A 12,623-nucleotide genomic window follows, 5' to 3' on the forward strand; every position below is an offset into this window, starting at 1 on the left:
TCACACCCTTTCATCAGTCTTAAAGGCAAAGACATTTTGTTTTGCGGTTTCAGAGGATTCATGTGGTTTGTTTGTTGCCTCACTCCCCTCTCAGCTATGTACGTCCTTTATTGCCACACAACACAACATGTCTTCAGAACCTCTGATGGCACGCACTGACATTTACAAATCCTACGCACTGTTTCAAACACAGAAAGGGTCGAAAGAGCACCGCCGGAGCCCGGATGTGAAGGTAAACACATGGGGCCACAGATACTTTCCTCCATTGGTGCATTTACACACATTAGAGAACACGTGCATCACTGTGTGATGACACAGGCAGACACAGAAAAGTCACGTATGCATGTGTGACCCTCCAACAGCCACTATCACAGACACACAAATGCATGTGTTACTGTCACTGCATAAACACAACACAACACATGACAATGCAGTGCAAAGTTAGACTCGAGCTCTCTCTCATTATCAGCTTTCTCTTGTGTGTTCAGGGTGACAGAAATGTAGAAAGACTTCCAGGCTTCACCACTAGGAGTGCTGCAGCTTTGCACAAAACAAGCCTGCTCAAATCCCCCACAGCTGCTGGAGCCTCACACTGAGCCATCGTGCAGCAGAAGAAGGGGAGCTGACACCCTGTAAATGCAGACAGCAGACACCTTCTAAATCATTCACATCAGCTTTTTTATTAAGAAAAGATTGGTTCCACATGGTTTCAGACACATTGTGAATAATGCTGGACACACAGATTATAGAGACAAGAGGCTGTGCTTAAAATGTGCTCCAAAAGAAAGTAGTGCTTTTAAAATAAATCAGTTTTATTGGCTTGGAAGATGACAAACACAAAGGGGAAAGGAAAGAATTATGCTTCAAAACAGGAGTCCTGACTGAGCTTCTATAATTTTAGTTATAAAAACTCTGTCGGCATTGCTGCCAGGACCGTGTTTTCTTTTGATCCAGCAAGTGCAGAGGGAGGAATTTTCCACTTTTTAGACAAAAAAGTGAAACAAAACAAAAACAAAAGGGACATTCCAAGTCCTGCTGCAGCTCCTCGGTCCTGTTTGTCCAGCTCACAGTCTGGGAGGGTCGTGACCCTTTAAGATACACTCAAACCTGCCATACCACTGAGAAGGCAACCTGTAGTAAGAGAGAGAGAGAGAGAGAGAGCGAGAGAGAGAAAGAAATGACATGATTGAAATTGTGAATGCAGCAAAACACAAGATGATTCAATTTCAATCAATATATAGCTGCAGTACACCATTAAAACATTAGTAATTGTTATTCATGGTTAACAGGTTCTTTGCAGTCATGTGATAATGTCCGTTGGTGGTCAGGAAGTGGGGGACGGTAATCAGAACAGAGAAAAGTTAGTACTTCACAGCCCTAAATGGATCTCTATGCTGCAATTATCATCAGAAATTGTCTACATACATTGAGTGTTTGATCCACATTTAAAAAGCCAAACTGCTAGCACATAAAGAGCCTCTTGGTAGCCAAACAACCATCTTTACTGAGCTGAGCCAAAGGCTCTGGATCTCTTTAAATAGAGATCACTACATAATGAGTGAGGCTGGATGGGCATCAGCTGAGGAAATACAGGTAAGATCAGAGTTTAAAACCATGGCCAAACTGCGCTGAATCAAACCAGACTGCTTTCATGGAAACCAACATTTCTCAAGTGCTGTGTGACACCACTAATCCTGGCTGACATTCCTGCCTGCTGCCATCTCTCTGTGAGTTTGAAAAAAAAAATCTGTCTGGATATTTCAAAACTTTCGGGATGCAAAAAAGGCTTCAGGATAAAAAATATTTTTATTTTCGTACGTTGAACACTTGGCATAGTCATGAACAGCTCAAAGCATGGCATTTGATAATGTTTCTCTATGAAATGATCAACTCTTGCCCCTCAAGGCAAGTTTGCGGCTGTTTCGTGTCATCTGCAAGGAACCTTTAGTCAGTGAAGTTAGAGCAAATCTTGATTAGTGAATGTTTAGTCTTTATGTTTACTCAGCCATGTAAAGTTTGGCCATTAATAAAAGGGATATAATGTTCTGTTTAAACATCTACCTTTTAAGTTAAGTGAACCTAAAGATTGTAAGTAGTGATTTTTCTAGGCATATAATTTCCCATCAAAATTAAATGCAAAATATAACTGAGTTTAGATTACTAGTCCAAAGTCAGGTAAATACATTCTGTTAACCAAAGTCACACTGTAACAATGCAAAGTTTGACTTGGACAAATCCGGGAAAAAAAGAAGGACCTGGATGCAGGACTTCCACTTCATACTGGAAGTCAGATGAGCATATTGTTCCTGTGGTTTCATCTGTATTATGCACACGCTTCTCCAAACCAATCACCCTTTGAGGGATTGATAAAGTTGTTTGAATTCGATTGAATGCAACCCTTGCTGTGATGTCAGCAGACCTGGGCTAAAAGAGATGGTATTTATTACACCCAGGTTGCTATTGTAAGGTTCCAAACTTAACTGATGATAACTAGAAGATTGAAATCCAAAGAAACAAAGTTCTGACCAAAGATGGTCTTATTTATTTGTTTGTTTGCAAGCCTGGGACATAAGTGGGGAGAAATGACTTTCAGCACCTGGTAAAGCTGCTCAACATGAGATGGTGGCACCAATAATAATGCAGCCTCATATTACTCTTTTTCTGTTCTTAGCTTTATTCATCCAACAGTAGCAAAAAAAGGCTAGTTGGCTTCTTCTAAGCTGAACACTTGTGAACTAAAGCCATGAAGCTATTTGTGCTGTGTTCCATCTTGGCCAAGACAAAGGACCTTGTAAATGAGATTTCTAATCTCAATGAGGCTTTCCTGGTTAAATAAATCTAAATAATTGCAATATATAACACTTTTTTGCAAGCGCCTTGAAGCCAACGTTAAATAGTGCTGAAAACAGGCAGTCATAGCACTCTGTGGAAATGAGGTATGCACTTTCCCCTGATGTTGAAAGTAGCTGTGCAAAACTACTATTTAAATGTGGCTGTTGCTTTATTATGGCAATAAAAAAGTCAAGAATAAATGCATGAATGCATCCCATTTACCCATGGCATTTGAAAATTGTCAGACTTGTGATGAGCTATTTCTTTAAGAGGATCAAAATCACTGTGGCTCAATCCAAATATTATTCTACCCATGTCATTTCCTTATAAAAACATGCCAACTACATTACAAAAAATGCAACCCAACCGCAGGGGAATGCATGCTGAGATTTAAGAGCCAACAGGGCTGAGACAAGGTAACCGATGTTTAGTAATCTGAATCAGAAATACATTATTAATCAGCTTTAACTGATGCTGCCTAAAGTGACATTGTACAGATAATTTCATATTGTTGCTTCTCCTGTTGAAACGTCTGTAAAGTAGATGGAGTCACCCCTGAAAAAAGATTCCTTGGTCTTGGTTTCACTTTCATTTTTGTAATTTTTGGCTTTCCTGTGCAAAATTAAATTACTACTGACATGACAAGTGAGTTAAATATCTCACTCTGAAGTATTCTCGTAGTTCATAAGCACCTCTGGCTTCTTTACAACCTGTCTGGAAGATCAAATTTCCTTGCAGACTTCAACATCACTGTGCTTCCACATCTCAGTAATTACTTTCATATCATAACCATTACAAAGCCTGCCAATGTCTATCACTTAATTTCCTCATGTCCTCACCTCCCTCTCTGTACATGTCCTGACAATCATGGTCATCACATTCAGGGACAGTTCTCAACCCCCCCACCCTCCTCTGTCCCTGCCTTTGGTCCTGCCACTGATGTTGAGCGTGTGACCTTTTCTCTCAGCTAATCCACACCAAAAAGCCCTAATTACTGCTGCCGCTCCACCAACCTCCCCTGGCCCAATAATCAATACAGCCGATTGGCCGGCGGATCACCCCGTCAGACATCAGCGCTTTGCATGTGACTCAGTGCATGTGTGCATTTTATGTGTGCTTATGAGAGATTTTCATGGTGAGATTAGCAAGAGACAAGCAACAATACATAAGAAAAAAAAAGGAAAACAAATGCAGCATAACAAACGGAGAGGTAAACAGAAGATGACTGGACGTAACCGACACATCAGTGCACACACTTCAACATTCCTCCTGAGCTGAATGTTGTGACACCAGTTGACCTTATTGAGCTGCTGTTCTGTAAAGAGTCCCTGATTAGAATATCTTCCCTTTAACCTTTAGCAGAGTGACGTGCCTCTGAAAGCAAAGAAATAAGCCATCGGTTTATGCAGGCAGGGAAATATATTCTGTCGTTATTTCATTAAGCTGTGGCATTTCACTCCACACTCTGAAAATGCTGCTTTTCAACAACAATACACCCACTGCTTTTAATATTTTTTGGAACATGCAGGTGTGCACTTCTGTAGAAATATGACGAGCTGTCACTGTGTGCTGCCCAGAGCGTTTATGCCTTTATCATGACAGTTTCTCACCCCTACATGTGTGAGTGATGCATCTGGGAGCACAAAAATCACCTGGGGTGCAACAAAGAGCCAGATGCAATGTTATCAGATAGAAAAAGGAAGTTTAATTTGAGATGCAGCTGTGTGAGAAGAGTCATATCTTTGAGAAAAGAGGGGGTGACGTCTCTTTTTCCTCCTTCCTTTTTCTTTCTCCTTCTGTCACTCGTGCTGACAGTCTTTGATTGCATTAGACAAGTTAATGAAAAGCAACACAGAAGTGCAGCCTGCACCTGCCACAGTGGATGTCTGTGTGTGCATACCTGCCAGCCTATATCTGGCTGTCCCGTGTCCTCAGGCGTGCCAGCCAGTCAACATGATGATGAGACAGTAAGAGAGTGATGAGAAGCTCCTTCATACCTTCAGGCTGAGGTTTGGATGTGCAGACAAATATGTTTATGAATTTAAACGACTGTTTCTGTGCCAGCAGCAGTGGGAAAGCTAAGGGAAGGGATAATGTAATTGTTCTTTATCTTAGGGCCCTATTATCATGAGCCCTGGAAAAAAAAGATATTGCAAATCTTAATGTATTTAAATGAGACTTGCTGAATTACATATAAGCTATATACAGTGCACTGGAATTACTCCATCAACATGTAAAGTTATGAGCTTTTGATTTAGCTGTAGGTATATTGCATGTCATTAGCAAATTCAATTCAGCAAATTCACCTCACAAAGCCTGTCTCATAGGGATCACAGATGCATCAGCCATAATAATCATAAGCCAGTGTTTATTGTTTTGTATGTTAGTGCATGAATGTAACTGCAGCAGGCAAATGCAAATATGCAGCAATGACCCAAACTATGTCCAGTAGAAGAAACTTCAGATTCCCCAATTCCCAAATGATAACAAGACTAGGATAAAACATACTACTGTATATGGCTGACCGCAACTCTCTGGAATTGCTGAGTGAGTTGTGACCATCCTGACAGTGATTGGTTTTTGGGGTGTGTAGTTATGCTGTCCCTGATGTCTGTGATCCCGAAAGTTTCAAACATAAAACCCTGTCAGCAGTAAGCGGATAACCTAACACACCAGATAGACTTTTTCATATCTCCATTACAATATATTTCTCGTTCATCTGGGAAAGCTCCCATAGAAAGTGTTTGGGAAGGGCAAGGACTTCAAAAAAAATCTCTTAAGGCAATTGGAGGAATGTTTTGTCACATTCATGAAAAGCAATCAGAGCGATAAGGCAAAATGACAGTTTGTGTGTGCGCTACACTTGAGCTGAAGGCTAGAACTGCCGTAGATTGTTAAAGGCGGAGCTTCTTTGTGAATAACATGAATGGCAAGGCCACTCAGGGTTTTCAGTGTGGCTCTATGCTCTTGTTTTAATAAGAAATGTAGTCCAGTTCTGTTTAAACTGCCGCTTTCCTACAGCTACATATAAGCTAACAGCTACCGCAGCAGCAGCCATTGGATGCCCTTGCAAACCCCACCCGTAACAATTGCGAATCCATGCAGATGCAGACCAGGAGAAGAGCCAAAGCACAAAAAGCTTTCACCGTTGCTCTCTGCCCTTGTTTCAATAAAGAAATGTCCAGTTCTGACAAAACTGCCACTGTGAGTAGGTCCGAGCTAATCACTCCACCAGCAGCAATTGTATACAATCACAATACTCACAGTACAACCAACCCTTTCCCCAGGTCCAGAGGAGCGAAAATATCTTTCACATCATGAAAGCTTTCAGTGTTGATTTATTCTTGTCTTTTGCACACAAAAATGTGGTCCAGTTCTAGTAAAACTGACATGATGATCAAACTACATCTAAGGTAGTCGCTTCTCTGAAGCGAGCCATTATAAATGGCTTTGAGTGCAACTAAACCCCACCCATAGCGCAACTCTGTACGCACGGCCCTGAAAGTAGAGTAGAGTGACTCAGCCAGTCAGACACACACTGACCCATATGCAGGGCTGACCCTGTCAGTCAGCCAGAAACACACGACGACACTAAAGGTCTTTGAACACAGAGTTCGTATTGTTGGATATGGTACTTAGGTCCTTATACCTCAAAGAGGTCACACACTCAAACCTTACACACTGAAATGAGTTTTACTCGCGTTCACTGTGTACATTTGTAGAATGTGGCGAATTGTTTTGTATTGTGAAGAGGAAAGGAGTGAATGATTCTGTGATTCCTGCACTCTTAAAAACACACTGGGTGAATATTAGCGCCGTGCCAAGGGGGAGGGATGGGGAGCAACTTTTTGATTCAGTCTTTGTCATGTGGCTGTGAATACAAATCTGTGGTGCTCTATCAGTCATGTTCCATGGTTTGACACAGTTTTCTCAAAACCAGGAAACTGGCATATTCCGGATTCTGACAAAGTATATATGCACAAGAAGAAACCAGGATACTCAAGTCCGTGTAAACACAGGCATTGATGCAGGAACTGGATTTCATGATCACAGGTTGTAATTAAAGATTTCATTTTAACACTTTCTTCCTAATCACCATCAAGTGTTAACTTGGCGTATGCGTATGTGTATGACTAAGTATATGACAAGAGTAACTTAATAGTTTTAGCTTATATATTTATCCAGAATTTATTAGGACACTAACAGGTGTCAGAAAACTGCTGTCATACTTCACTGACAGCATAATAAAGTATGAAAACAACAATTATAAATTCCTGATTTAGGCTGCAGGTGAAGAAATCTACTAGCCACAGGTAACCAGATTTTTGAGACAAGCATAAATATCAGAACTTTGGTTTATGGGCAAGAGTTAAAAAAAAAAAAAAAAAAATTCTTTGTGTTTTGGGTTGATAACTTTAACTTTCTTTGAAGTAGATTAAAAACTTGAGAAAAATCAAATATCAGTCTGACAAATCTTGAGAAACTGACAAGAACTGACAGAGTTAGTACAAACATAAAATAATTTTGTTCAACATTAGTATCATATATCCATGTTTGTTTAGATCCAATTTAAGGTTATTTTTTCTGTCACAGATTATGATGTCATAACTCATCTCTATATTAACGCTCTGTCAAAGCAAACAAACAAAAGGCATCATCACCATCTCGATAACTAATAGCCACATTTTGTTCGTCCATCACCTGTGGTGGATGAGGTGACACCCCTGAGGTGACCAGCGGTCATCTGTGGTTAATCTATCAGCTCTGGCTGGTGAACGGGTCAAAAGGAGTCAATAAGTTGAGAGTATCCGCTGTTCTGACATTCATATTCTGAAGTAAGCTGACATTAAGATGTGGTTTCCCTGGTATGTGGTTTTATTTATTGTCAACACAGTGGGCTGTAAATAGGACAGTGAAAGTTGTCATTAATAGTCATTAATGATGAAAGGCAGCTCAATCCCTCACTCTAAATGCTGAGTATTAAGTCTATAATGTCATCCAGCCCTATTAAAAGGTGTGTTTTATTAATTTAATCAATAAATATGCAGACAGAAATAAGTACCCTGCATATGTTAAGCTACAATAACTTCAAATTTGACTGTCTTGTGTCATAAAATGGCCTTAGTCAGTCTGTGCAGTGTAAAATAATCAATAAAAGTGGCACAATTATTACTGTCCTCATGCTATATTCTGTCAAATATTCCATTGTTATTTTCCTTTTCATCCAGAAACTCAGCATAACTGTATAACCCACTAGCTCAATTAGCTAGCCACATGTGTGCACTGACAAAGCTACCTTCCACCAGTTTGCAGCTATGGCCAACAGGAAAGAGAGAAACAGAAACTGTGCAGGCGACAAAAGGGATTTCTTTTATGAAAAAATAACTATGAATGGATTGCTTGAATTCCAAAACTAAAGACTTAAACTATCCATAACCACAAAAAATAAATAAATAAATTGACTAATCTAAGGGATTACTATATATTAGTAGTTCTCAACTGGTGGGTCAGGACCCAAAAGTGGGTCATGAAGCTCCTTCTAGTGGTCGTGAATGTGTGCTGGGGAAAAAAACGATGGGACAAAAAACCTCTATCGACAGAAACCTCAAGTTTTCTTATGATTAAGAGTAAAATTCAATATTTTTCTGGAGATTTACTGGAGCTGGTTCACCCAAGAAAACAAGGAAATTCTTAGAGAAATTAGCAAACTTCCATGCTATCTCAGGAAAATGGAGTGAAATAAGATGTATGCATGCAAGTTCTTCTGTAATGATTTGCTTTTCTAAAGTGTTTGTTTTGTCCTGTCTCTTTGTTCAATAAGTTTTTCTATTTTGGGTCCAAACATCAACATTTTTTGGAGTGTTCTTTTGTCTTCATGGTGTAATTGTAGCCAAGAATACTGATTAACCAGTGAGTGCTTAGAAGCCAACATCCATGAAATAAATGAAGATTTTTTAATTTGGGTTGTGATTTCTCTTAAGGAGGTGGTGGTGGGTCCTGATACCTGACCAGTTGAGAACCAACGCTTTAAATCGTGCTACTCCCCAGACTCTTCTTGTTGCATTACAACCTTGAAAAAGAACATGTTAGAGTACTTCGTAAGTCTAAAATAAAAATCCTTTTTACTGCCACATTGGTATTTTATTGTAATATTTTGTTATGTCATTAGTATTTCATTGTGACCTTGGGTACTGCGTGTGACATTGGTATTAATTTTATTGTTGACACTTGTACCTGATACTAACTTGACCATCCCTTTTTCATTAGTATCTCATTGCATTTATATTCCTGTACAATTTGCATGTCTTAACTTGTTTTGGTTACAACTCGGTTGTCATGAACCAGTCATTATGTGCTTTCTTCAGGCATTTTGCCATCTTGCTCCAGGGGAACGTGCAATATATATTTTTAAACTGTTTACAGTAAAGCAAGTGCAGCATTACAGGGCAGGTGCAATACAATATTCTACCTGTAACTTTCTCTTATTCTGGGTCAATTTGGACCACTGTGTGTGTATTGCTTTTTAGTTTATGTTTTTTTTTCTTCAGTATGAATGTATTGATTGTGAGCAGCATTGCACTTACGTCCATGACAGTTTCCTCCCTGGGGACAATAAAGTTTATCTTATCTTTTCCTATCTTATCTTATGTCAGTGGCTATACCATCATAGAGCTCAACAGTGAAGTGAAAATCCCATTCATTTTCTCCATAGTGGATGTGATTATTAGCCATATTTGACAAAATATCCAAGTCAGACTTACCACGAGTTACCTGAGTGTAAACGAGGGTGTATGCTCCTGCACAAGATAAAAGATCATAAGATATCAACCTCTGTTTAAGAAAAAACATTTATTCCATTCTCCGCCAAGAATACTACAGTACCCACAATACCAGAGTGTGACAGCAATGTTTCTGATTGGTGGAGCCTGCAGTAACCATGGAAATGTCTTTCTATCAGAAATATCTGTCCAGTGATGACATTCATTTATGTTGTCTTGAAACCATAAATACTCAAACTACAACATATTATTACAGTACCATTTAAAATGTAAACTCTACAATAAAAATACGCATTGATAAAAGGTACCAGTATGGTCGTAAAGCTTGGATGACTGTCCTGAACAATGAACAGAAAAACTCCCAGTGGATTGTGGGTCATGTAGTTCCTTCAGCTTTGTTGATAAATATGTATGCAAACTTTTACTCTTGCCTTTTTTAGTTTTAAATGAGGATTTTATGCTGATTTTAATGTTTAATAGTCATGAGGAGCAGGGGACAGCTATTTTTAATTCAAGCATCAGTCTGAGTCTTTAGATTAAATGCCTTTTAGTTATAGTCACATTTTAGTCGTTTCTACCCATTATAATTTTAGTCTAGTTTTAGTTGACATAAATTCAAAAACATTTTAGTCCAGTTTAGTCATCACATCTCATTCTTAACTTTTAGTCCTGGTAAAAACTGGTATATGATCATGGTACTATGTTCTATATGAACTCTACCAAACGGGGGATCCCTGCTTTCTACAGCTGAGAGGAAGAAGAACTACAGACGCATTGAATTTTGACAGATTTACCAGCAGTTTTACTCTACTTTAAGTTATCTTGACGAAAACTAAACTTGCTTTTAGCCAGATCTATTTTTGGCTATTTTTTGTCTTAGTCTAGTCTTTCTCATAGAAAAAAGGCTGTTGAACATCTTTAGTAATAGTTTTAGTAGCCAAAATGAACACTGATAAGTAGCTTGGGTCATACATTTAAATCATTGTAGTTACGATTTTGTGAAATGTCTATGGGGGATTTGAATAGTGAATTTTGCTTCCGGAAACAGCACCACTGTAAAAGTAGGCAGGCACTGTTGAGCTCTATTGTAACCTTGTTGACAGCCCATAATTGCTCATTCTGCAGCCGTATAACACCACTAGGAGACATGATAACTTTCTCCAATGCTTTAATATGCTCACAGTCTGACAGTGACCTGTGCAGAGGCATAAAATAAAAACAATACAACACTGTCTCTTAAACTTCTGCTTCATAATGATGTTGTTCTTGTCCTTTCAAAAAATCAACATAATGGGGATATTTCCACAAAATAAATGCTGGCATCTCTGTCATCTCAAAAGGTGAATAAGATAACTGCATGTGAACCAACACAACTGTAGTTTTTCAGTTCATGGGTAAGCAGCCGTCTACCCAGAAGAGAGAAACAGAAACTGTGCAGACGTGTTGATGGGCTCTTTTTTTGGCAACAATAGGTAATATGGCATTTTTCTTTAGTGGCAGGCTACTTCTATGAAAAAGCCACAAATTCATGGATTCTTTAGATGCAGAACTTATATGTTACATTACTTTATTTAAAAAAAAAAAAAAAAAAAACAGAATATTCTAATGGATAAGTTCGTGGCACATTGACCAAACACATAGAGAAATAGCAATGCAAAGAAAACCGCTAGCAGCTTGTTGCACCACAGCCAGTAAGATTGATGTTAAGTTCTGTTTCAGAAAGCAAAAATGGCCAATCACAGTTAAGGATTTTGGGGTGGCGCTTTTCAATTAAAAACTTTTTTCCTTATTTAGCATAATTTCTTTGCCAAAATTGAAAATCTTTGCCTATTGGTGTCCACATGTGCAGAGTCTTCGGGATAAGCTCACTGGATGCAGAGTTTTCTTAGCTAGCAGGCAAAATATGAACAACTTTGAACAAGATCCAGTGTTTCCAAGGTGGAAAATCGCTCAAATTCTGATACTAAAGAGTTCCCTTTAAGACTGGCAGTGAAGAGTAGAACACAACCTAACCACCTGTGTTGATGTAAGTGCAGTATGTGCCTACATGTCTCTGTGTGAGTGTGAGCCATATGAACACATGATGGTCGACTGAAGACGTGCAGCCCCGCAGAGAGCTGCCCCAGTCGGCCTGGCCTGCTGAGTGAAACCTTGTGCTAATGTTTAGCTTAAGGGGTGAAAAAGAAGGTGAGCGGGGGGAAAGGAAGGAGGGAAGGATGAGAGGATGACAGGGTTGAGATTCTGAGGGTAGACAGAAAGTGAAGAGAGTAAAGAGGGTTGTAGCTGAAGGAAGGGAGGGATGCGTCATGGAGGAGTGACAGGGAGAGAGAGAGAGGGAAGGAAGGATGAAAGGTCCAAGCGGGACTTAGCGCAGGAGAGGTCCCGCTTGGTCCCGTCAGTCAGTCATCTCTCTCTGACACCTGAACCTCCGCTGACCGGGTCGTGACTGCCGCTCTGGCACAGGAGATATCACTAGGGGGGCTGACCTTTGACCTCTCACCTCCTCATCACTGTTGCAGCCCTCATCCCAACCTCTCAACCACCTCCTTACTCGTGTCCCCGCCTTGATTTCTTTTCAGCTTTCTCCCACTTCCCTTTCGAATAGTGACGCTACCCAGAGTTGTAAGAACAGCTCACAGAAAACTTTCACTCAGTTTATGTTTATGTTTTTTTCTTACAAAACTTAATAAGCAAAGTAACTGATAAGATGGATGTGAAATTTTATTTTATTTTTTTGCCATGTGTTTTTTCATCTGAGGAAACTCTTTCATCTGAGGAGGCTGGTTCCAAAGTTTTGGGGCACAGATAGAAAAGGCCCTGTCTCCATAACTTTTTGTCCTAGTTCTCTGGGTGGACAGGAGTTGTTTGTCGGATGACCTTAGTTCTCTGACGGTTTAGTATGGGGACACCATACCAAATAGAAAAAAAAAGAAAAGCAAAAATTTGGTAAAAAGTAGAAAAAATACAAAATGTGGCAAAATGGCATAAATAGAGTAAAAGTGGCAAAAACAG

General features: G+C 39.5%; 1 long non-coding RNA gene across 1 annotated transcript in view; it reads right to left on the minus strand.

The window, feature by feature from the left end:
- Positions 1–680: 680 nt before the first annotated feature.
- The window catches only part of LOC121524444, a 36,800-nt gene continuing 24,857 nt past the window's right edge, over positions 681–12,623 (minus strand). The window contains exon 3 of the long non-coding RNA XR_005993113.1: positions 681–1,131. This is a non-coding gene — a long non-coding RNA (uncharacterized LOC121524444). The remainder of the gene's footprint in view (positions 1,132–12,623) is intronic.

Source organism: Cheilinus undulatus, linkage group 16, assembly GCF_018320785.1.
Source record: "Cheilinus undulatus linkage group 16, ASM1832078v1, whole genome shotgun sequence".
In the NCBI taxonomy this organism is placed as follows: domain Eukaryota; kingdom Metazoa; phylum Chordata; class Actinopteri; order Labriformes; family Labridae; genus Cheilinus; species Cheilinus undulatus.